Genomic DNA, 22998 nt, shown 5'->3' with positions numbered 1-22998 from the left:
CATCACAATGCAGTACAGGCCCTTCGGCCCACAATGTCATGCCAACATTTTATCCAGCTCTAAGATCTATCTAACCATTCCCTCCCACATAGCCCTCCATTTTTCTATCATTCATGTGGCTCTCTAAGAGTCTCTTAAATGTCCCTGATGTATCTGCCCCCACAATCTCTGCTGGCATTCACCACTCTCTGTGTAAAACACTTACCTCTGACATCACCCCTATACCTTCCTCCAATCACCTTAAAACTATGCCCCTCATGTTAGCCATTTTCACCCTGGGAAAAGGTCTCTGACTGTCCGCTCAACCTATGCCTCTTATCATCTTGTACACCTCTATCAAGTCACCTCTCATCTTCCTTCACTCCAAAGAGAAAAGCCCAAGCTCGCTCAGCCTCTCCTCATGAGACAATAGTGGCAACAAATTTCACAACTTGCTCCTTTTAAGTACCACAGGATATCTAACAATAAAGGTATTACATAAATAGAGGCTGTAGGTATACATTGATTTGGTGATAAAGGGGCTTGATAATAATGAATAAAAATCAAAACTATTCTAAGATTCTATTTTTTTTTGAAGAAATAATTCCTTTGAGCATCACTCATAACCGATTAGTAGCCCTGCTGATATCTGTGTTTGAAAGAAATGTTCAGTGTTGATCAGATTAGTATCAAATACAAATACTCCAGAGGGAATTAACCCTGTCTATAATGTGCCATATCAATTATGTAATTAAAGTAATCTTGGTTTCTTGCCTTATGATAACAAGGTGCCAGAATTGATTGGCTCACATCTCATTATGCATTATTGGATGATATTATTAATAGAACATGAACAAAAATACATTTTGCCATCATTCCAGTTTTAGTAACAAGACTGTTGTCATATTAGGCCAACATTTTAAAGTGCACTAAGAGTTTCAAGGCCATCAGCAACATTTTATCAGGTATCTAAGTTTTTGCACTTTTTAATTGTTCCAAAAGGCGTTTATATTTTCACTACCAAAAGTCTGCCATTTTATTGCAGAAAAAGCTGATGAAATGGGTCAGCTATTGGAATTTAACAATCACCTATCTACCTCATCTGTTTTTTATATCTACTCTATGGGACCTGGTTTCTGGGGAGTCTCATTCAAAGCCTAAATGTTTCACTTTGATGAAAAAGTCCCTGGTTCTGGGGAGAAAGACAGAGAGCCTAATGCCCACAACACAGCACTGCCACAAGTCTTTTATGAGATCACATGGTAGAAGCTCTGGGAAAAAGAAAGTACATAAATTTATATCAGAACAGCAGTGAGGATTAGGCTCCACCTGGTATCCACATGATGTACTGCAGAATGCAAAGGAACTTTAATTTACATTGTTTGGGTGCACTGAGCCATGCATAAAATATTCTACTGCTTAAAATTGTAAGCTAATTAGACCAGCACTGGCCACTGTATCCACCTTTTAAAAGAAAAAATTTCCACACTACCTTCTCATTCCTACCTACGGTAAAATATCACCCTTCAAAAAAAAAGCAGGAAGTCTGCATTCTGCCAGCTGTGAATCAAATAGGATTCAAATCAGAGCTAGATGTGAGTCCCTTGTCTCCGTGTGTGGAATGAGAAACATTGGGACAGCAGTCACCTCAGATGTTCTACATGCAGCTTACGAGTAACAGAGCCACAGACTGTCAAGGGCTGAACAAACCAGACTCCATTATAAATATCAACATAAACAAGTGTGCGTTAGTTATTTTCCTTCAAGTATAACCTAAAAGGAGACGATAAAAAAAGAGAAGGGCAAAAGATAGGAAATAAAATAAGTAGGCAATTACAGCTACATGTTACTTCAGAAATGGATGGAGTAATGCATGGCTCTTCATTTTTATATTTACAGGTATAAGATCTAAAATGTATTTTCCTGGTCTCTACAGTCTATGGAACTATTTAATGTTATCATGGACTGCATCTTACTGGCTGCTGACGGCAGTTCTATTCACAACTACCTGTATTCAACCATTTAACTTGTAGTGAGCTCTGGACTTCCATGCAGTCCAGTTTAAAAACAGAACATGCTGATAATGCTCAACAAATCAGACAGCATTGGTGGAAAGAGAATTGGAGTTAATGTTCAGCAACAAATAATCTGCTGGAGGAACTCAGTGGGCTGAGCAGCACCTGTGGGAGGAAAGGAATTGTTGACATTTTGGACCTGAGGATAGGTTGAGTGAGCTAGGGCTTTTCTCTTTGGAGAGGAGGAGGATGAGAGGTGACTTGATCAAGGTGTACAAGATGATAAGAGGCATAGATCGAGTGGACAGTCAGAGACTTTATCCCAGGGCGACAATGGCTAACACGAGGGGCCATCATTTTAAGGTGATTGGAGGAAGGTAAAGGGGGAATGTCAGAGGTAAGTTTTTTACACAGAGAGTGGTGGGTGCATGGAACACACTGCCGGCAGAAGTGGTGGAGGGAGGTAAACTAGGGACATTTAAGAGACTCTTAGATAGACACATGAATGATAGAGAACTGGAGGGCTATGTGGGAGAGAAGGGTTAGATAGCAGGATAAAATGTCGGCACAACATCGTAGACTGAAGGGCCTGTACTGTGCTGTAGTGTTCTATGTTCTAAAACCCTGCATCAAGGTTTGAAACACAATGAACCCAGCAACATTAATATTCAACCTGCTGAGTGTTTCAAGCATTTTTTGTTGATTTTCAGCATCTGCATTTTTTTCTTATTTTCCTTTACTGCACAGGTCCAGAACGTACTAAAAGAGCCCAAAGGATAAACTTGTCCATTTGCCTCAACACTGGACACCCAGTGGATTCCAGTAGCAGAGCTTAGCTTTGCTGAGATTCCCCAGCCTTCCCTGAGAAACCATCTCTCACTCCAGCTTAGACTTGGCACAAGATCTGAGACTTCATTGATTTCAATTTAAACTCAAGGATTATGAGGGCAAAGGGCAAATTAAGCTACGTTTTTGAATGTTATTTTGTTTTCATTTAAAAACTATTTAAAAAATCAATTTTTGCTTTTAGAGGCAGCAAGTCACCTTTGCCAGCTGTGGAAGATGTTTCAGTTGGGGAGGCTCTGTCCCCACTGGACTATACAGCTGGACCACAGCATTGGTTCTCCACATCCAGAGCATGCATGACTTCAGCAGCAATTCTGGGTGAGGTGGACAAGGCCAGCAAGATGTGGCCCTTTGTATAGTTCTGTGGAGGGAGTAGTCTTTGGTGGCAGAGCCCACTCCAGGGACTAGGACAACATCCAGACTAGTAAGCCGCACTACTAGAGGGACTGCCTTTCAGCTGAAACCCCTCTGCTCTCTCAGATAGATATAAAAGATCCCATATCACAAACTAGAAAAAAAGGGGAAAATGGTTAACAAGTATCCTTCCACAAATATCACTTAAAAATAAATTTCATTGCTCTTTGTGGGGACCTTGCTATGCCCAAATGGCTGTCATGGTCCTACATTACAATGGTGTCTACAATTGTCTATGAAGCTTTTTGGAAAACTCTAAGCTTGTGGAAAGCCCTTTATAAATGCAAGGGTCTCTTCAGTTTCCATATTTTGTTCTTGACTCTTTGTCACAGCACTAATAATTGACCTCTTCCCAATTCTAGGCTTGCCCCAGTCACAGCACCTCCTTAGCCACAGGAACCAGCCCGTTAGACTGTATCTATAGTGATCCTCACTGCCTATGAAGCAACAAACAAATGGCTCGTTTGATATAAAACAAGAAAAGAAAAGTCAAAAAGCTGGTAATGAGATGAAGAAATGTAATGCTTTTGGCAATGGTAGAGCAAAGGTTTTGCCTCACATTAGAGCTGCAAACTCACAGCTCCAGTGACTTGGATTCAATCCTGACCTCTGGCACTGTCTGTGTAGAGTTTGCACATTCTTCCTGTGACTGTGTGGGTTTCTTCCAAATGCTCCTGTTTCCTCCACACCCCAAAGATGTGCAAGTTGGTAGATTAATTGATCGCTGTAAATTGCCCCTATTGTATAGATAAGTGGTAGAATCTGGGGGTGGGGGGGGGGTAGTTGATGGGAATGTGGGTTAAATGGCTCACAGTGAATGTCAATGGGAATGGAGATTGCTCTGTGAACCAGTATAGACTCAATGTGTTGAATTGTTTCTTTCTATATCATAAGGAAATCTGGAAATGCTGTATTGGCTCTGCCACCAATGAGTCCCCTCTCCATAGAAATATACAACTGTTCCCCACCCAGAATCACTGCCTGAGGTCACCCTATGTTCTGGATGTGGAGAAACGATGCTATAGCCTGAGTATTTTTAATGCATGGAGTCTGTGGGAAGTAAGTAGAACAATTCAGTGATACAGACCATTGATCAACAAACAATCTGCTGGAGGGTCAAGCAGCATCTGTGGGAGGAAAGGAATTGTTGACGTTTCAGGTTGAAACCCTGCATCAAGACTGGCATTGATCAGTTAGGAGGAAGTATGCAGCACAGTGAACACTAGACCATGTAGACCTGGGAAGAAGGTTCATGACTTAAGAATGTTTGTGACACAGACAAGCAATATAAGAAATAACAGAACAGAAAAGGCCCACTGGCACGTCTGACTTGTCTCACGTAGTTGTGTTGCAAGATCCTTGGAAGTAACGTGATAATGCTGGAAGCTCAATGTCTGCTAAATGCAGTTTGGTTTTATGTTTATTGTATATTCCAAAGCCAAAGCCAGTGCAATTGAAATATTCCAATTATGAAATTTATGAGAGTAAAAATTTGGTAGACCCAAGAATGAATATAGATTGTATAGGCTAATGAATGCCTACTTATTATCTGTTCATCAATCAAATTAGTTTACAGTATCATGGTAAGGAGAGGCACTGTTAGTTATTCAAACTGCAAGAAAATTTCAAGCAAGGTAGAAGAATGGATAATTAATCGGGTCCAAGGAAGTCACTCCCTCCCATCAGATTATACAAAATGACCACTGATTCAAAGTCAGAATTCTTAGTCTGTTTTGGTTGAGGAATTAGTTTAAATTGTGCTCTTTCCAATGAATGAAGCACCGCGTACCCGAGTAGCTTACATCACCATGGAGTCTCCATGGAGTACCAGAAAAATACACAGTAAAGCAATCAGGAGGAGAATGATTGATTACTGCTTGCACCACAGAACACTAGTAATGGTATAAGAAGTTGAAAACCGAACATTAGACAATGATTCAGCATGACTGTTCTCCTGAGATGACTCAGAAGACAATGAGATTTGCTCCTGCTTTCCATTAGAGGATCACACAACTTAGCAAACCTAATACCGACTCATTGCCCATACTACAAATGGAGCTTTGAGGAGGATGGAAAAGATTATTTACAAAAACCATGTGAATGTCACAGATTATTAACATGGGCAAGTATTAAGAATGAATTTCAAGAACTCATTTAGGCACATTGGGTTACTGGATTAGACCCATCCAGGGGGCACAGTGATGCAGCTGCAGCAACCTAGGTTCAACCCTGACTTCAGGCACTCTCTGTGTGGAGTTTACATGTTCTCTCACTCACTGTGTGGGTTAGCTTCAGTCTCCTCCCATATTCCAATGACGTGCTGGTTGGTAGGTCAAAAGGTTGCTGTAAACTGTCTCTAGGGTGAAGAGTTAATGAGCATGTGAGGTAGAGCAGATTACAGGAGAAATGAGATTGATGGGATTGCTCTGAGAGCCAGCATACACTCAATGGGCCAATTGGCCTTCTAGGTCAATTCAGAGACACCAGAACTGAGAGATCTCCAATTCATGCAATTAATACTTTTGTCATAGGGACGTTGCACCTATAGACAATTTGATTTTATATGGTAGATTGCATCAAACACTTATCTCAACAAATCTATCAATAACAGAAAAAAAACACATGGTCAAGTGCCTTTACACAATGAACTACACATTCAATGTATGTAGTTCATATATTGTTAAAAATAGCACAAGATATACTCCACATATATATTTCCCCAAGAATGGTGAAATGTTGCATTAAAAATATCAAATCAAAATTGGTCCCAGAACCATATATATTTTTAGAATGGTTCTCTGTATATTAGTGAACTTACAGAGAAGTACATATTGAACCACACACCAAGGCCAAAATATACAAAAGGCCAAACCACGCATCAAGAACGAAGCATTTTTATGTCAGGAGACCATCACTGATCCCACTTACTACAGAGTAAGTCTAACAGCAGTTTCTGAAGTACATATGTAAATGCAGAAATTCCGAATTTGCTGTTGGATCTCACTTTTTTCTACCACACAGTGCCCTTTGACAAGAGGCCTGATGTTGAAATCAATGTATGGGTATGAACTGGATGGTCTTGCTGAAAAGATTAGGGCATGCATTCAAGGGTACACACATCAACACCTGTGCACATAATCCTTCCATTGTTGAACCAATGATTAATGACTACCTGCTGTTCCTGTTGATCCTCAAAATGTGCTACAATCATTTAGAAATCTCTTGTTCCTTCCAAGACCCTGCAAAATGCCAAGAGCTATTATGACTTACCTCTTCGTGAACAAGTAACGCAAGATTTCTTTCCCCCAGACCAATTCTAGCTTCAGATACTCTGATTTAAAAGCTTAAAGGTTTGCTCAGTAATGAAGTATCTTTTTGTATCTTCAGACTGCCTCAAATATGAAGCTGCACTCAGCAGTCTTGAGCAATGGTTGAAGAAATACATTCACGTCTGAAAGCAACAAATAGCAGATTCTGGGAATTCAAAATAGATGCAGAAAATGCTGGAGATACTGACTAGGTCAAGCAGCATCTATGCAGAGAGCAACAGAGTTAGTGTTTTGATGGAAGATTATTGACCTGAAAAGTTAATTGTTTCTCTCTTCACGGATACTGCATGACCTACTAAACATCTCCAGCATTTTCTGTTTTTATTACAGTCACATCTACTCAGCCATCCAACTTTATCTTTCAAATTTAAAATTAGTCAACACACTGAAGAATCCGACAACGTTAATCTGAGGCACTCTGAATTAAAGGGCATTGAGGTACAGATTTCTTTAACTTCTATTGTCCCTGTGTGCTCACCAGTGTATGGAAGTGTTCCCAATTAATATGCCCATCAGGACTGAAACCAGAGGCAAAAATAGCCATGTCTGTTCCATCAGTGGCAAAGTGAAGATACTTGTCATTCTGTATAACTAAATGTGTCTGTGAATGAAGAAAGAAAAGCCTTCATGTAAATAGCAACTTACCAAGTTTCTCAAACAGATGTGCCCCAAAGGTCTTCATATATAATGAATAACTGAATGCAATAGAGAGAGTTAAGGGCTGATTCAAAGGAGATTCAAAATTATGAAGTATCTTGGTAAAGTAAATGAGTAGAAGCAATTTCCATTTGTAAATGAGCGAGAATCCGGGATGGTATGTTGCCTCCCAGGTGCCAGGGTCCAGGATGTCACTGATCAGGTCCACAGCATTCTTGTGTGAGAAGGAAAGCAGCCAGAAGCCGTGGTACATGTTGGTACCAACGACAAAGGTAGAAAGAGGGATGAGGTTCTGAAAAGTGAGTTTTGGGAGCTAGGCAGAAGGCTGAAGAACAGGACCTCAAGGATAGCAATCTCAGGATTGCTGTCAGTGCCACATGATAGTGCAGGTAGGAATAGGAGGAGATGGCAGATGAATGTATGGCTGAGGAGTTGGTGCAGGGGGCAAGGTTTTAGATTTTTGGATCATTGGGATCTCTTCTGGGGAAGGTGGGACCTGTACAGATTGGATGGGTTACACCTGAACTCGAGTGGGACCAATATCCTTGTAGGCAGTTTTGCTAGGGTGGTTCGGGAGGGTTTAAACTAGTTTGCAAGGGGGATGGGAACCAGAGGGATAGGTCAGTAGAAGTTCATGAAGTAAAGCCAGATCTAACATGTAGAGAGGTTTTGAGGAAGGAGAAGCAGAGTATAGGGTATAATAGTAGTAAGGTGGATGGGCTAAAGTGCATTTACTTAAATGCAAGAAGCATCAGGAAGAAGGGTGATGAACTGAGAGCTTGGATAAATACATGGATCTATGATATTGTGGCTCTTGCAGAGACTTGGCTGTCACCAGGGCAGGAATGGATACCGAATATTCCCTGATTTCAGTGTTTTAAAAGGGATGGGGGGGGTGCGGGGAGAAGAGGAGGAGGGGTGGTGTTACTAGTCAGGGATACTATTACAGCTGCAGAAAGGGTGGATAATGTAGCAGGATCCTCTCTAGAGTCAGTATGGGTGGAAGTTAGAAACAAGAAAGGAGCAGTTACTCTACTGGGAGTACTCTATAGGCTCCCTGGTAGCAACAAGGATACTGAGGAGCAGATTGCGATGCAGATTTCGGAAAGATGCAAAAATAACCAGGGTGTTATCATGGGAGACTTCAACTTCCCAAATATTGATTGGCACCTGCTTAGTACCAAAGGCTTAAACAGGGCAGAGTTTGTTAAGTGTGTCCAGGACGGATTCCTGTCACAGTATGTTGACAGGCCAACTAGAGGGAATGCCATATTAGATCTAGTATTAGGTAATGAACCGGGTCAGGTGACAGACCTCTCAGTGGGTGAGCATTTGGGGGACAGTGACCACCGCTCCCTAACACTTAGCATTGTCATGGGCAAGGATAGGAGCAAAGAGGACAGGAAATTATTTAATTGGGGAAGGGCAAATTATGAGGCCATAAGGCTAGAACTTGCAAGCGTGAATTGGGATGACATTTTCGAAGGGAAATGTACTATAGTGATGTGGTTGTTGTTCAGGGATCTCTTGCAGGATGTTAGCAATAAATTTGTCCCAGTGAGGCAGAGAAAGAATGGCAGAGTGAAGGAACCATGGTTGACAAGAGAGGTGGAACAACAAGTTAGGAGGAAGAAGGCAGCATACATAAGGTTTAGGCAACAAGGATCAGATAGGTCTCTTGAGGAATATAGGGTAGCAAGCAAGGAACTTAAGAAGGGGCTGAGGAGAGCAAGAAGAGGACAGGAAAAGCCTTGACAAGTAGGGTTAAGGAAAACCCCAAGGCATTTTTCACTTATGTGAAGAGCAGAAGGATGACGAGAGTAAAGGTAGGACCGATTAGGGATAAAGGTGGGAGGATGTGCCTGGAAGCTGTGGAAGTGGGTGAGGTCCTCAATGAATACTTCTCTTCAGTATTCACCAAGGAGAGGGGCCTTGATGACACTGAGGACAATGTTGGTAAGGGTAATGTTCGAGAGCGTGTTGATATCAAGAGAGAGGATGTGTTGTTGCTGTTAGAAAATATTAGGACAGATAAGTCCATGGGGCCTGACGGAATATTCCCCAGGCTGCTCCGTGAGGCAAGTGAGGAGGTTGCTGAGCCGTTGGCTAGGATCTTTGAGTTCTTGTTGTCCACGGGAATGGTACGGGAGGATTGGAGGGTGGCAAATGTTGTCCCCTTATTCATAATAGGTAGTAAGGATAGTCCAGGGAATTACAGACCAGTGAGCATTATGTCTGTGGTGGACAAGCTGTTGGAAAGGATTCTTAGAGATAGGATCTATGGATACTTAGAGAATCATGGTCTGATCAGGGACAGCCAGCATGGCTGTGTAAAGGGCAGATCATGTCTCACAAGCCTGATAGTGTTCTTTGAGGAGGTGACCAGACAGATTGATGAGGATAGTGCAGTAGATATGGTCTACATGGATTTTAGTAAGGCATTTGACAAGGTTCCACATGGTAGGCTTCTTCAGAAGGTCAGAGGGCATAGGATCCAGGGACACTTGGGTGAGTGGATTCAGAATTGGCTTGCCTGTAGAAAGCAGAAGGTTGTGGTGGAGGGAGTGCATTCAAATTGGAGAGCTGTGACTAGCGGTGTCCCACAAGGTTCGGTTCTGGGACCTCTGCTTTTCATGATTTTTATTAATGACTTGGATGAGGGGGTAGAAGGGTGGGTTGGCAAGTTTGCAGATGACACAAAGTTTGGTGGTGTTGTGGATAATGTAAAGGTTTGTTGAAGATTGCAGGATGCAGAGCTGGGCTGAGAAGTGGCAGATGGGTTCAATCCGGAGAAGCGTGAGGTGGTACACTTTGGAAGGACAAACTCCAAGGCAGAGTACAAAGTTAATGGCAGGAATCTTGGTAGTGTGGAGGAGCAGAGGGATCTGGGGGTCCATATCCACAGATCCCTGAAAGTTGCCTCACAGGTGGATAGGGCAGTTAAGATAGCTTATGGGGTGTTAGTTTTCATAAATCGAGGGATCGAGTTTCGGAGCTGTGAGGTAACGATGCAGCTCTATAAAACTCTAGTTAGACCACACTTAGAGTACTGTGTCCAGTTCTGGTCGCCTCATTATAGGAAGGATGTGGAGGCGTTGGAAAGGGTGCAGAGGAGATTTACCAGGATGCTGCCATGTTTAGAGAGTGTGCATTATGAGGAGAGACTAAGGGAGACGAAGGAGGATGAAAGGAGACATGATAGATGTGTACAAAATATTAAGAGGAATAGATAGAGTGGACAGCCAGTGTCGCTTTCCCAAGGCACCAATGCTCAATACAAGAGGGCTTGGCTTTAAAGTAATGGGTGGGAAGTTCAAGGGAGATAGCAGAGGGAGGTTTTTTACCCAGAGAGTGGTTGGGGTATGGAATGCGCTACCTGGGGTGGTGGTGGAGGCAGGTACATTGGTCAAATTCAAGAGATTGTTAGATAAGCATATGGAGGAATTTAAAATAGAGGAATATGTGGGAGGAAGGGGTTAGATAGTCTTAGGCGAGGTTTAAAGGTCGACACAACATTGTGGGCCAAAGAGCCTCTATTGTGCTGTATTGTTCTATGTTCTATGTAAAACAGATTTAAGATAATTGGCTTCAGTAGCAGAGTGTGTCATTTTTTTTAAAATGCAACAGATTACTGTATAATCTAGGAGGCATTGCCCAGAAGGGAAATTGAGACAGATTTGCTGTGGTGAAGTGTCAGTCTGAGCAACATACTCAACCTCCAGCAAGAGTTTGACCTCTATTTCTTTCCTTTGACATGAAACTGTTCAGCACAGCATCATCTGACCTTAATCGGACCTTCAGCCAGGCTTTTACAAGCTGGCATGTGAGGCAAAAGGAACTTTCTGATACTCCTTTGATGAATTTCCTTGAATGAATTTCTTCTGTTCCAAATGTATGAAGAATTTCAAATCAATAAAAGAAATTCTTTATGCTTGGAGTTAATTTGTTGGAATATGAAGGATCCCATAATATCATTTATCACAAGCAAATAAATTCAGCTTAAATTCTAGTATTGCCAATGTCATTAATCAGAAATAGTGCTATTTATTGTGTATTGCTATTACACTGACATGCCAGTGTTATTAGGACGGCAAACCATCCAGAAACATAAAATACTGCCTCATTCCTGATATTGCTATGTGTAATGTCAACCAACCAGCAACTGAAGTTTTTGAGTAAATTAGTAACAAAAATAACCAGTTATTCCCCAGCACTTTCCCTTCTGCATTTAAAATTTAGTTTGTTAAAGGCAGTGCAGCAGTTAGATTTGTTGGCAGGTTGGCACTGCATGCCACAGAGTGGTAACACTCTGCTTATAGCTAAAAGGTACCTCACAGAATGTGCCTACTCCAAGCTACACTCACATACACCTTCTGGCAGCCAATTCCATAGGCCTTGTCTGAACCTGCAGTTGGGTTAGTGCCCAATTCTGCATCTGAGACTGGCATATGACAAAGGAAATCAAAACACATGTAAACTCAGGTATTAAAAAATAAAATACAGAGCAGGAGGGGATCTTAGGTCTGTTTGATGTAAACAGTAGCAAGAAGTAGTCCATATGGATCCTCAAACCTCCTGTGCTTTTCAGTAACATCACAGCTGATCCTTTACCTTATACTCTTTTCTACCCACTCCCAAATCCCTGATTTCCCTTGATGTTCAAAAATGCATTGCTCTCAACTGTGAATATATTCAACAATTGCAGAGCCAATGGCCTGGGGGCAGAGTCCAAAGATTTCCAATATCCTGAGAAAAATAAATTCCCTCATTATGTCCTATTTTCACAGTGACTATACGCCAAAATTTAGACACGCCAGCTGGTGAAAACAATTTCTCAGTATCTCCCCTGCCAATGTCTCACTGAATCTATATCTCAGTAGGACCATCTTTCATTCTACTAAACTCCAATAAGCCAACCTCGATGACATAATAAATAGAAGCAGGAAAAGGGATCCTCCAAGGTGCAGCAAGATCATGGTTGATCTTGTGCTTCAGCCAGTCTATCACCCATTCCCCAGATTCTGTGTTTCCCATAGAGTCAAAAAATCTAGCTCAGTCATGAATATACTGTGACTAATCATCCACAGCGCTCTGAACATTTGTAAGCTGATGTGTAAAGAAACTTCTCCTCATTTAATTCCTAAATGGTCCTTTCATTAGAACATGCCTCCATCCATCCATTTACCTCACTGACCCTCTTAGAATCTTGTGCCTTAATGAGATGGCCTCTCATTTTTCTGAAGTCCAGCGGAGTTCACTCCACCTCTTCTTACAGGACAAGTCCTCGACCAAGGAATCAGCCAAGTGAACCCACGTTACACTGCCTCCAATGTAAGTACATCTTCCTTTAGCAATAAAAGCTAAATCCCAGAACAACCTCAGCCTGATTTCCTCACTTTTACAGATGAATGCTCTTGCAATAACAACAGCACACCACTTGTGTTCTGCCTTGCTTACTGTGCATGAATGGGTACCTTCTGCATCTCTGGAAACAGCATTTTAGATTCTGCCGTATACCAATCTTTACTGGTTTCTTGCCAATTAAAGATATTCTGACTTTTTATTTTTCCTAGCAAAGCACCTAACCTCACATTGTTCCTCATTACAGTCCACCTGACATCTCCTCGCTTCTCTTTCTATATCTCTGCAGCCTCTTTATCTCCTTCTCACAACTCACTTTCTCACCTAGCTTTGTATCCTCAGCACACTTGGCTATGTCTTTTCATCTAAGTAATTAATTAAGTAATTAATTTCCATCTAAGAAATTAATATAAATTGTGAAAAGTTGAAGGCCCAGGAGCAATCCCTGTGGCACTCCACTAGTCATAGTATGCTGGTGTGAAAATGACCTAGATTTTCCTACTGACTGCTTCTGTTTTTTAACCTCTCCTCCTTGCTCAACCTCAATCCTATGATTTCAGAAATTGGTTTATTTAATCCACCCTCTAACAAACAAGAAAATACATCCTTCCTTTGGAATGGAGATTAAAATTACAAGCAGTTTTCCAGCTCATTGAATGAGCTCTCCGATTGGTCCCACACTCTTTTCCCTATTGTTCTCCATGAGCACATGGCAAGCATTGGCACTTGTTTGATTTCATCCATTGTCCAAGTCAGAATGTACATGACAGGTTTCAATGACTGCTGGACTGATCACTGTCTATTCCTTTCAAATATCTCCATCACTCTTCTATCTAAATGGCAACAGCAAGAGAAAATAGGAAGACTAATGTTAAAAGACTTAAGAACCCTGCAAAAAAGCTCCCAATCAGTACCTCACAGACCCCCAACAGGAGCTGCAAATTGTTCCCAGTGCCTGGTCAGCCCTGAAGTCTCACCTGTGAATAGATTTTTGGCTTCTCCACTGGTAAGTATCCAAGGCTGCCTTAATGAGAATAGTAGAGAAATCAAAGTGTGTTCTGGGACTGCAGGCATCTGAAGGCTGATGCCCAAAAATAATCTCCTGACTTCAAGAGCTGGAAAGATGGCAGAAGATCCAACAATTAGCCAATGACCGTGACGTGAAGATTCCACAGTGCTGTCAAGTCCATCTGCAGCCCAAATATCCAACGACCCGACCTTCAGGGTGCCAAGAATGGACAAAACCTCATCACGGTAATGGTGCTCACATGAGCAAACACTTCGAAGATCTTCTTAAATGAAGTTCTGTCTTTCGATGTCCTTGATTCCATTCCATAGTATATTATCTACTCAGTGCAACTCTAGGCCAGCAAGAGGCGAAAAAGGCCATCCAAAACTAGAAAACAACAAGGCCTCTGGAGCAGACCAATCTCCACAATAACTGTGGAGAAGTACATCTGGTGAGAATTCATGACCTCACTTCACTCAACTGGGAATACAAGAGCATGCCAGGATATCTCAGAAATGCTGTAACATGACCATCTTCCAGAATGAAGACAAGCCCAATTACAGCCATTATAGAAAAGCCTCCCTGTGATCTGCCACAGGATAACTGAGGGAGAGAGTGTTTGAAGAACAAGACCTCAAATCCAGCAAAAACCAGGTCTACAAAATATCTGACACCACTGCACTCCTATCCAGAGACTTGGATAAGCTACTGCAAACACCTCAAACCAACCAACAGAAGAGGGGATAGTGTTAGTGTCCTCTCAATGTTCGTGTCCTCTCCCAGAACGACTAACACAGCTTCAAGGCTCTGCCATAGCTTAGCCAGCTCCAGTGGGGAGGACTCATTCTCTACATGCCTGATGCTAAGAATCTTGAAACAAGCACTCTTTTCTGCCACAGCAAGAAAGTTCCAGATGCACAGAAAAAAAACACCTTCAAGAACGTTTTCAAAGTCTATTGAAAACTGTAGCGCCCTCGCCAATTCATGGGAAGCCCTGACTCGTGACCACTCAGAATGGAGAAGGAAACTCTGGAAAGGCATTGAGTACTTCAAGTCTCTCCGACACAGAGCTCATACGCAAACTGCAGGAGCGCACAATATCCCAAACAAGCTATTAAACTTGGCCCATCTAGTGCTTGTCCTAGCTGTGGCACATTCTACAGGTCCCACATTGGCCTCATCAGCCACCTCAGATACCATGACAGATGGCTCAGACTTGTTTCCACCGTAGCGCTTAGTCTGGTGCAGTGTTATGTAGGCACCGTTGACCCAGGTCACATGTGATCAATGATGCTCATTCATTTCCCCTATTATGTTCCACTATGATGTTACTGGGCATGTTTGACATTGAAATCATATCAGATGTGCAAGTGCAACTCACACTGCAGAAAGAATTGGCCAAATTTCACAGAAACACAATATGACTTGAAGATGGTAGTCAGCATATTTCCCTCCAAGGTGTATTTTCAATTCTGTAATGCTGATTAAAAAAAAATTACACAATCACATTTCTGGCCCAACATCTATCCCTCATCCTTGGTTAATTTTAAGCTATTTGTGGGTCATGTGTGCCATTTTAAAACCAAGAAACAAGACGCTGTTCTAATTCTCTTCACAGGGTGGCGATTGTGAGAATCTCACACTCATCAATTCCACCTTAAGGATTTTGAAGTGTTAGCCCACTGCAGAATCCCGATTAGAAAGTCTTAAATAAACTGGATTCCTCTTTCATTCTATCATCTCTTCTCTCTAACATGGTGAGGGAAAAAATTGCAACAGTTAATACACAATAAAACTGTCCGGTCAGCCTTATCATAAAAAATGAGAGCACTGCATTATGTTTCAAGTAATTGGCAGTGCAGTTTGCAGCCATATAGTCAGGCTGTCTGCCACTGATGTAATTTATGACATTTTGTCATAAAAATGAAGTCATTTTGCGATTAACGCATTTTGTGTAAATGACCTCAAATCCACTTTAGTATTAAATAAAACCCTTAAGTATCAGCAGGAAATATTCAGCCTGTTATAGAATCTTTGAATGAAGATAAAATCCAATTTCTCAACAGTCCAACTGCACACAGTAAAGTAGTATTATGAATCAATGTATTGCCCTTAACTGGATATTGTTCTATAATATAATCAACATTTCTTAATTTGTCACTTTAGCCTGTATAGAGATTGGGAATATTACAATGAAAGCAAAAAAACAAATTGATGTAAATAAAAGCACTAAATATGTCATTATTTGATTCAAATAACTGTTAAATGCATTCTATTTTTGAAAAAGTCTATTTTCAGCATTGTACTTTTTTCAAGGTATATATGGAGCTACTGGGAGAAATGGAGATAGAACATAAGGAACAGAAGCAGGAATGGGCCATTCAGTCCACATGTCCACTCCAGGATTCAATAAGATTATGGCTGATCTGTTAGCAGAAAAGAATTCCAAAAATCCACAACTTTCTGGGTGATAACATCTCTTCTCATCTCTGTCCTGGATGGCTGATTCCTATTCAGAGATTGTGACTCCTGGTTCCAGACACTCTTCATCTTTCTTGTCCAGCCCATAAGAATTTTGTGTGTTTAAATAAGATCACCTTTCATTCTCCTAAATGCAATAGAAAAGCCCAGTCTTCACATTTCATTCTTCAATCTGCTTAATCTCCCATCACACCACTCTGGGAATAAACCTGGCAAAGTTCCTTTGCATTCCATCTTTTGCAAGTATATCCTTTCTGAGCCAGGGAGGCAAGCCTACCCAAAATACCAGGTTATATCTTACCAGGACATTTAATTCCAGTGAGGAATCTTTCCTTTGTATTCAACTCCTCCTGCCATAAAGGCCAACATATTGGTTGCCCTGCTAATTGTTTGCTGTGTGTTAACTTCCAATATTTCTTAGACAAGGGTACCCAGGTTCCCCTGAACACCAAAATGCTTCACATGCTAAAAAATGCTTTATTCTTCTGTTTTTCTTCTGCTATTGTGCTTGACCTCACATTTTTCCACACATTTCTGCTATCTGCCACATCCTCGCCAATTCACTCAACTGTTTTTATACCCCGAGACCTCTCTACATTCTCCTCACAATCCACACAGACACCCATCTCTGCATCATCAGTAAACCTGCATATATTACACTTTCCCGCTCAACCAAATCATCGATATTTAATTGTGAAAAGCTGGGATCTCAGTGACAACCACTGCAGTGCTCCAATAGTCATAGCCTGCCAACCTAATAATGACTACTTTGCCTGTGGGCGCCATACTATCCATCTGGTGAATGGAGAAGCCCTTGGGTTGTATGGTGTAATGACCACAACCTTTACCTCAATATCAGCAAAGTAAAAAGTTGGTCATTGCTGATTGCTGGTCATCAACTTCAGGAAGTGGGGTGGTGCACGCATTCCTGCCTACAACAATGGTGCTGAGGTCGAGATGGTTGAGAGCTTCAAGTTACTCAGAATGAACATCACCAACAGTCCATCCTAGTCCTACCATGTAGACACCATGGCCAAGAATGCACATCAGTACCTCCACTTTCTCAGGAAGCTAAAGAAATTCAGCATGTCACCATTGACCCTCACCAATTTTTATAGATGCACCATAGAAAGCATATATATCGGCTTGGTATGGCAACTGCTCTGCCCGTGACTGCAAGAAACCACAGAGGGTTGTGGACACAGCTCAGCACATCACAAAATCCAGCCTCCCTTCTCTGGACTCTGTCTACGCTTCTCGCTGCCTCGGTAAAGCAGCCAACATAATCAAAGACCCCTCCCACCCCGGAAATGCCCTCTTCTTCCCCTTCCCATTGGGCAGAAGATGCAAAAGCCTGAAAGCAGGTACAACCAGGATCAAGGACAACTTCTATCCCACTGTAACAAGATTACTGAATGGACCTCTTGTACGATAAAATGGACTCTTAACCTCACAATCTACCTTGTCATGGCTTAAACCTTATCGTCTGCCTGCACTGCACTTTCTCTGTAACTGTCACACTATATTCTGCATTCTGTTATTGCTTTTCCCTTGTACTACCTCGATGTACTGATGTGATGAAATGGTGTGTATGGATGGCATGCAAAACAAAGTTTTTCACTGTACCTTGGTACATGTGATAATAAACAAATTTATCAGTTTGACCTGTTTATTCCTACTCTCTATTTTCTGTCCAGTAACCAATCAAGTATATTACCCCAATCTCACGTACTCTAATTTTATTTCATGTACTTCTGGGTGTTACCTAATTGTCTTCTAAAATTTCAAATACACCACATCCCCTGCTTCCCTGTGCTTACAACCACAACAAACTCTAAAAGATTTGTCAAACATGATTTTCCTTTCATAAATCCAATTCTATTATTATTTTCTAAGTGCCCTGCTATGACTTCCTTCAGAATAGATTCTCACATTCTCCCAGTGACGTTAAGCTCACTGGTCTGTAATTCCCCATTCTCTCTCTCTCGTTTCATAAATAATGGGGTTACATTTGCCACTATACAATTCTAGGTTCTGTGGAATTCCTTTCTAGAATCTATGGAGGTTTAGAAAATAAGAACCAGTATGTGTATTACATCCACAGCCACTTAATTTTTTTCTTAAATTTTGCATGCAGTTCATCGGGTGATGGGGATTTATAGGCTTTCAGTGCTTGTAATTTTTCCAATACTTCTTTTACTAATTTTTTTATTTGACAGAACAAAATGGACAGAATCACCCAATATTCTGAACCAATGACTTCAAACAGTGCCACAGGCGATTTCTTCTCTCCATTCTATATAACCCTGCTTGTAGCGCCATGGTCAGCAAAATTGTCTGCAGGTTTCATACAGCACAAGTGATGTTGAATGCGGACTGTGAGAAAGTGTTCTCTTGTGAGGACAGACCTATACTCTCTAACAGAGGAAGATGTTGACCATTATTGAATCATAGAGCCTTTCAGCACTGAAATGGGACCTTTCAGCCCAGAAATGGGACCTTTCAGCCCAACTTATGCCTGCCGACCATGATGTCTATCTACTGAAATCCCATTTGTTTGCATTAAGTCCATATGCCTCTATGCTGTTCCTATTTAAGTATCTGTGCAAATGCCTTTTAAATGTTGTAATGTTATCTGTCTTTATCACCTCCTCTGGCAGCTTGCTCCAGATTACCACCACCTTCTGTGTGAAAAAGCCTCTCCATCAGATCTCCTTTGAATATCTCTCCTTTCACTTTAAATCTTTGCTCTCCAGTTCTAGACTCCCCTGCCCCGGGAAAAGACGATCCATTTCATCCATGGCCCTCATAATTCTATAAGCATCTATAAGGTCACCCTTCAGCTGTGGTCTAACCAATGTTTTGTACAGCTGCAACATGTCATCCCAACTCTTATACCTAATACCTCGGCCTATGAAGGCAAACATACCAAATGCCTTCTTCACTACCCTATCCATCTGTGTTGCCACTTTCAGTGAACTATGGACTAGCACCTCAAGGTCTCTCTGCACATCAACGCTCCTAAGGTCCTTACCATTTACTCTATATGTCCTACCAGAATTTGACTTATTGGGATTATCTTTAAATAATTACCTTTACTCTTTATATGTTTTGGATTGAGCATAAGAAGGCTTCCTGAGATAGCTTTGACAAGGCCTCCCTATCTGTGCAGAACTGCCAATTTATATTAAGGTATGGAGGATAGAAAGTAAATCAAAAAAGGGAAAGAAATCATATTTAATTTCTTTTATCAAGTTAGGTTTTTTTAAAATCAATAATTTAGATATTTGTTTGCTTGCATCCAGCATATTCTGAGGACATCTCAAAAAGTAAGGATGCAAAGGAATTACCAGACATAGCTAGAATATGAATTCACTGCTATTCCACTGATTGGCAAAGTCCATTAAGCATCTGGTGGCATTAAGGAAACAAAATGCCATCTTCACTGCATCAGGAACATCTCTTTAATCATAACAATTAACAACCCCTCTTCCCATTTTGGTTCTTTTCTCAGTTTCCTTCCTCACCAATATCCCTCTGAATTTGCTTTTTTCAGTTTTATTCCCATCTTCTCCATAGCTATTCTGTGTTGCTTCAACTGGGAACTACGTAAAACAATATGTTAATCTTATGTTAGATTTGATTAAATCCAAATCATATTCATGTGTGGACACACGAGATTGCAGATGCTGGAACCTGGAGCAACAAACAGTCTGCTAGAGGAACTCAACAGGTCAAGCAGCATCTGTGAGAGGAAAGGAATCGTTGATGTTTTGGGTCGAAACCCTACATCAGGACTAAGAGTGGGTGGGGAGATAGCCTGTATAAAAAAAGAAGAGGGGGAGTGGTGGTACAGGGGCCAGAGGTGATTGGTGGACCAAGAGGGTGAAGAATGACCTGCCATTTACACTAATTCAATTAGTCTTGGGCCCCCACCTGGCTCCATCTGAATCCTTTTATTGTCTACCTCCATTTATCATCCATTTGCCTCTGTCTCCCAACTCCACCCCTTCCCCTTCCCTACCTGACTCAATCTGCCCATCAGACTTCACTTCTCCTCAGTCCACCAATCACCTCTGACCTTTAAATCCACCAGTCCCCCTCTCCCTTCTCTACTGGCTATCTCCCCTCTCTAATCTTAGTCCTGATGCAGGGTTTTGACCCAAAGCATCAACAATTCCTTCCCCCCACAAATGCTGCTCGACCCACTGGTATCCTTCAACAGATTGTTTGTTGGTTGTGTTCATGTGTGATGCATTTTGCAACTGATTTCATCTTCAACTCACCCACAATGAACAGCCTTATAAGATGCAGGTTGCAACTAGTTTCTGCATCTATAGCTAGCTGTGACAATTTCCCCTGTATTAATGCACTGAAATGTTAAACTTTCTAAAGATTTTGTCTTTACATTATGCCCTGATCATTGCTTTAAGGATACAACTAAAATTTCACACTGAATCCAACAACCTAGTCACTCTTGCCAACAATCATTCAGATTTAAATTGTCAAAAGTGACCAGATGTTATATATTACTGGTCAATGAAATGATGTCATCCAAGTAAAATATCATTTGACAATTAGTAGGGCAGTAGTAATTTAAAGGCTACATTTTGTATCAATGATCATCAGTTCTTGCCATATTTATTTCAAGTCAGCAATCATTAGAGCTCACTTCCATCTGTAAATTATGAGTTCTCCTTACTTGTGTAAACATTGGTAACATTCATTATCATTGAAATATGTCTCCAATAAGTCTTCTCTCTGTGCATCACTATTCAGAACCACATAGATTTGACAGGTGAAAATGGTTTCACTAAGTGCAAGATTCAGACTGCCCTGACAAAATCTGATGTTCAAATATAACATTGATGATGACTAAATGATGCCCAAGAAAGATTTCCCCACAATAAATGAGTGAAGAGGCAGCAAGTGCCTCTGCTTAACAGAATCACAAAGCACAGAAGGAGTCCATTCAGCCCATTGTGTCTCTACCTGCTCTTTTAAAGAACTATTAATTAGCATAAAGTTATGGAAACAGGCCTTTCTGTCCATCAAGTCCATACAGACCATCAAGCACCCATTTAAACAAATTCAATTAGTCTTGCAATTCTATTGATTCAGTTTGCCTCAAATGATACTGATCTTCTCTGTGCATTCCTCTCTCTTGAATGCTGGTCATTCACAGATACTTGAACTTTTCTGCTTATTTTAGTCCTATTCTTACTGACAGTCTGCTAACAGGAAATGATTGTTGGATGAAGCTCATGCTTCTGCTCATTGATCTCTCTATGTATACCGTCTGTTTTTCTGAGTTTCAACTTTTATTGACATGTTGTGGATTTGCTATCCTTTATTCAGTCTTGAGATGTGCTCTTCTGTCTGATCCTTGCTAGCTGAAATCAAGGCAAAATCAAGGTTTGATGTGACCTGTTTTTCAGTGGGGGCCTCTTGTTGAATTGCTTACTGCAGTTGTGATAAATGTGCACAAGTGAATAACTGCCATAAAACACATTCTTGCAATACTCCAGAAGTAATTTAAGAGGTCCTCGCTTTCATTTTCACTGCACATCTGATTTCTACTAAAGGCTTTGGCACTCAGCTCTCAACAGATCACAATCGAAAGCTCAGTTAGATGACCCATTTCTAAGCTAAATACATCTGGAAAGGAGACATGGCATGGAAATAAATGAAGAAGTGATTGACCGACTGCCCATTGATGCTGCCTTCCTACAGTTGGTGCCACATGAACAATGAGAAAAGTGCCATCAAAGCCCAAAAGTAAACCACCTCCTCAGTCTTGAATATTGTTGTGAAAGGAAAAATAGAGCAAAATTTCATGGAACTGGAAGATATTATTACACAAACAGGGCGGAAGTCTCTGCACAAGAAAAACATTTTTTTCTACATCAAAGTCCTTGCAATGAGTAAGTGAGGGCTGACAATGCATTAGACATGGCATTTTAGTACTACTTTTTCATGGCATTTATAAAATATAATAAAGGAACACATTTAATAAATAGCCACAACCAAAAGATTCTGAGTTTGCCAACAAAAAATATTACAGCTGTCAAGTATCAGCAACATAACAGGTGACATGACCTGTTGAGAGCTGCAAAATATTAACTTTCCAAAGTTGTGATTTTTTTTCTGAGAATCCATTTTAATGTGCTATAACATCCAAATAAATTAAGTCACTTTTAAGTTCAAATTGGCTTTCTAGTGTATGTGGCTAACAATTACCATGATCTTGATGGCATGTTCTTTGGAATAGAACCTACTTAAGGTTCCTTAATTATCCTGGCTTTATCTCAGCTGAAGAATATGATGTGATAAGTTGTATTAACAACCCATTCTGACCACACATACTTATCAAATTGATTCAAAAGCCATGCTCTATTTTTAAAAAGATTGTATGGAATCAGGAAAAAGAAAAAGTTCATTTCTCTGAGCAAAAGATATTGATAATCAGAAACCTGATCAGTTGGACAGCTTTAGGAGGCAAAAAAGAAACTTGAAAGAGTTGCTGAATTGTTCATAGCAATAGCTAAATAATTGCATTTGCAGAGGAAGTTCCCAGTTTGATAATTAGACACAAGGTCCAAGGCATTACTTTGCAATTTCACCACAGAAAAAATAGGTGAATAATCATGAAAAATAACCCGTCTCTACCAAATGAAAACAGTTTCCCTGATTGCGCTCTCTCTCTGCCACATAATTGTATGCAGGGGGTCAAAAGTGCTTGAATTGGAAAAGTATTTAAAATGCATTCTATTTGAACGTATTTGTCATTGACATTCACAAACACTCAAAACATCCAAAAGCTATTAAGAAAGATTAAACATACTATTAATTTCTTTTAAATTATTAAAACATTTAAAGAAAGAAGAAGATCAATACCTTTCTAAAA

Source organism: Pristis pectinata, chromosome 8, assembly GCF_009764475.1.
Source record: "Pristis pectinata isolate sPriPec2 chromosome 8, sPriPec2.1.pri, whole genome shotgun sequence".
Lineage (NCBI taxonomy): Eukaryota > Metazoa > Chordata > Chondrichthyes > Rhinopristiformes > Pristidae > Pristis > Pristis pectinata.
Note: the sequence above shows the minus strand (reverse complement) of the source record.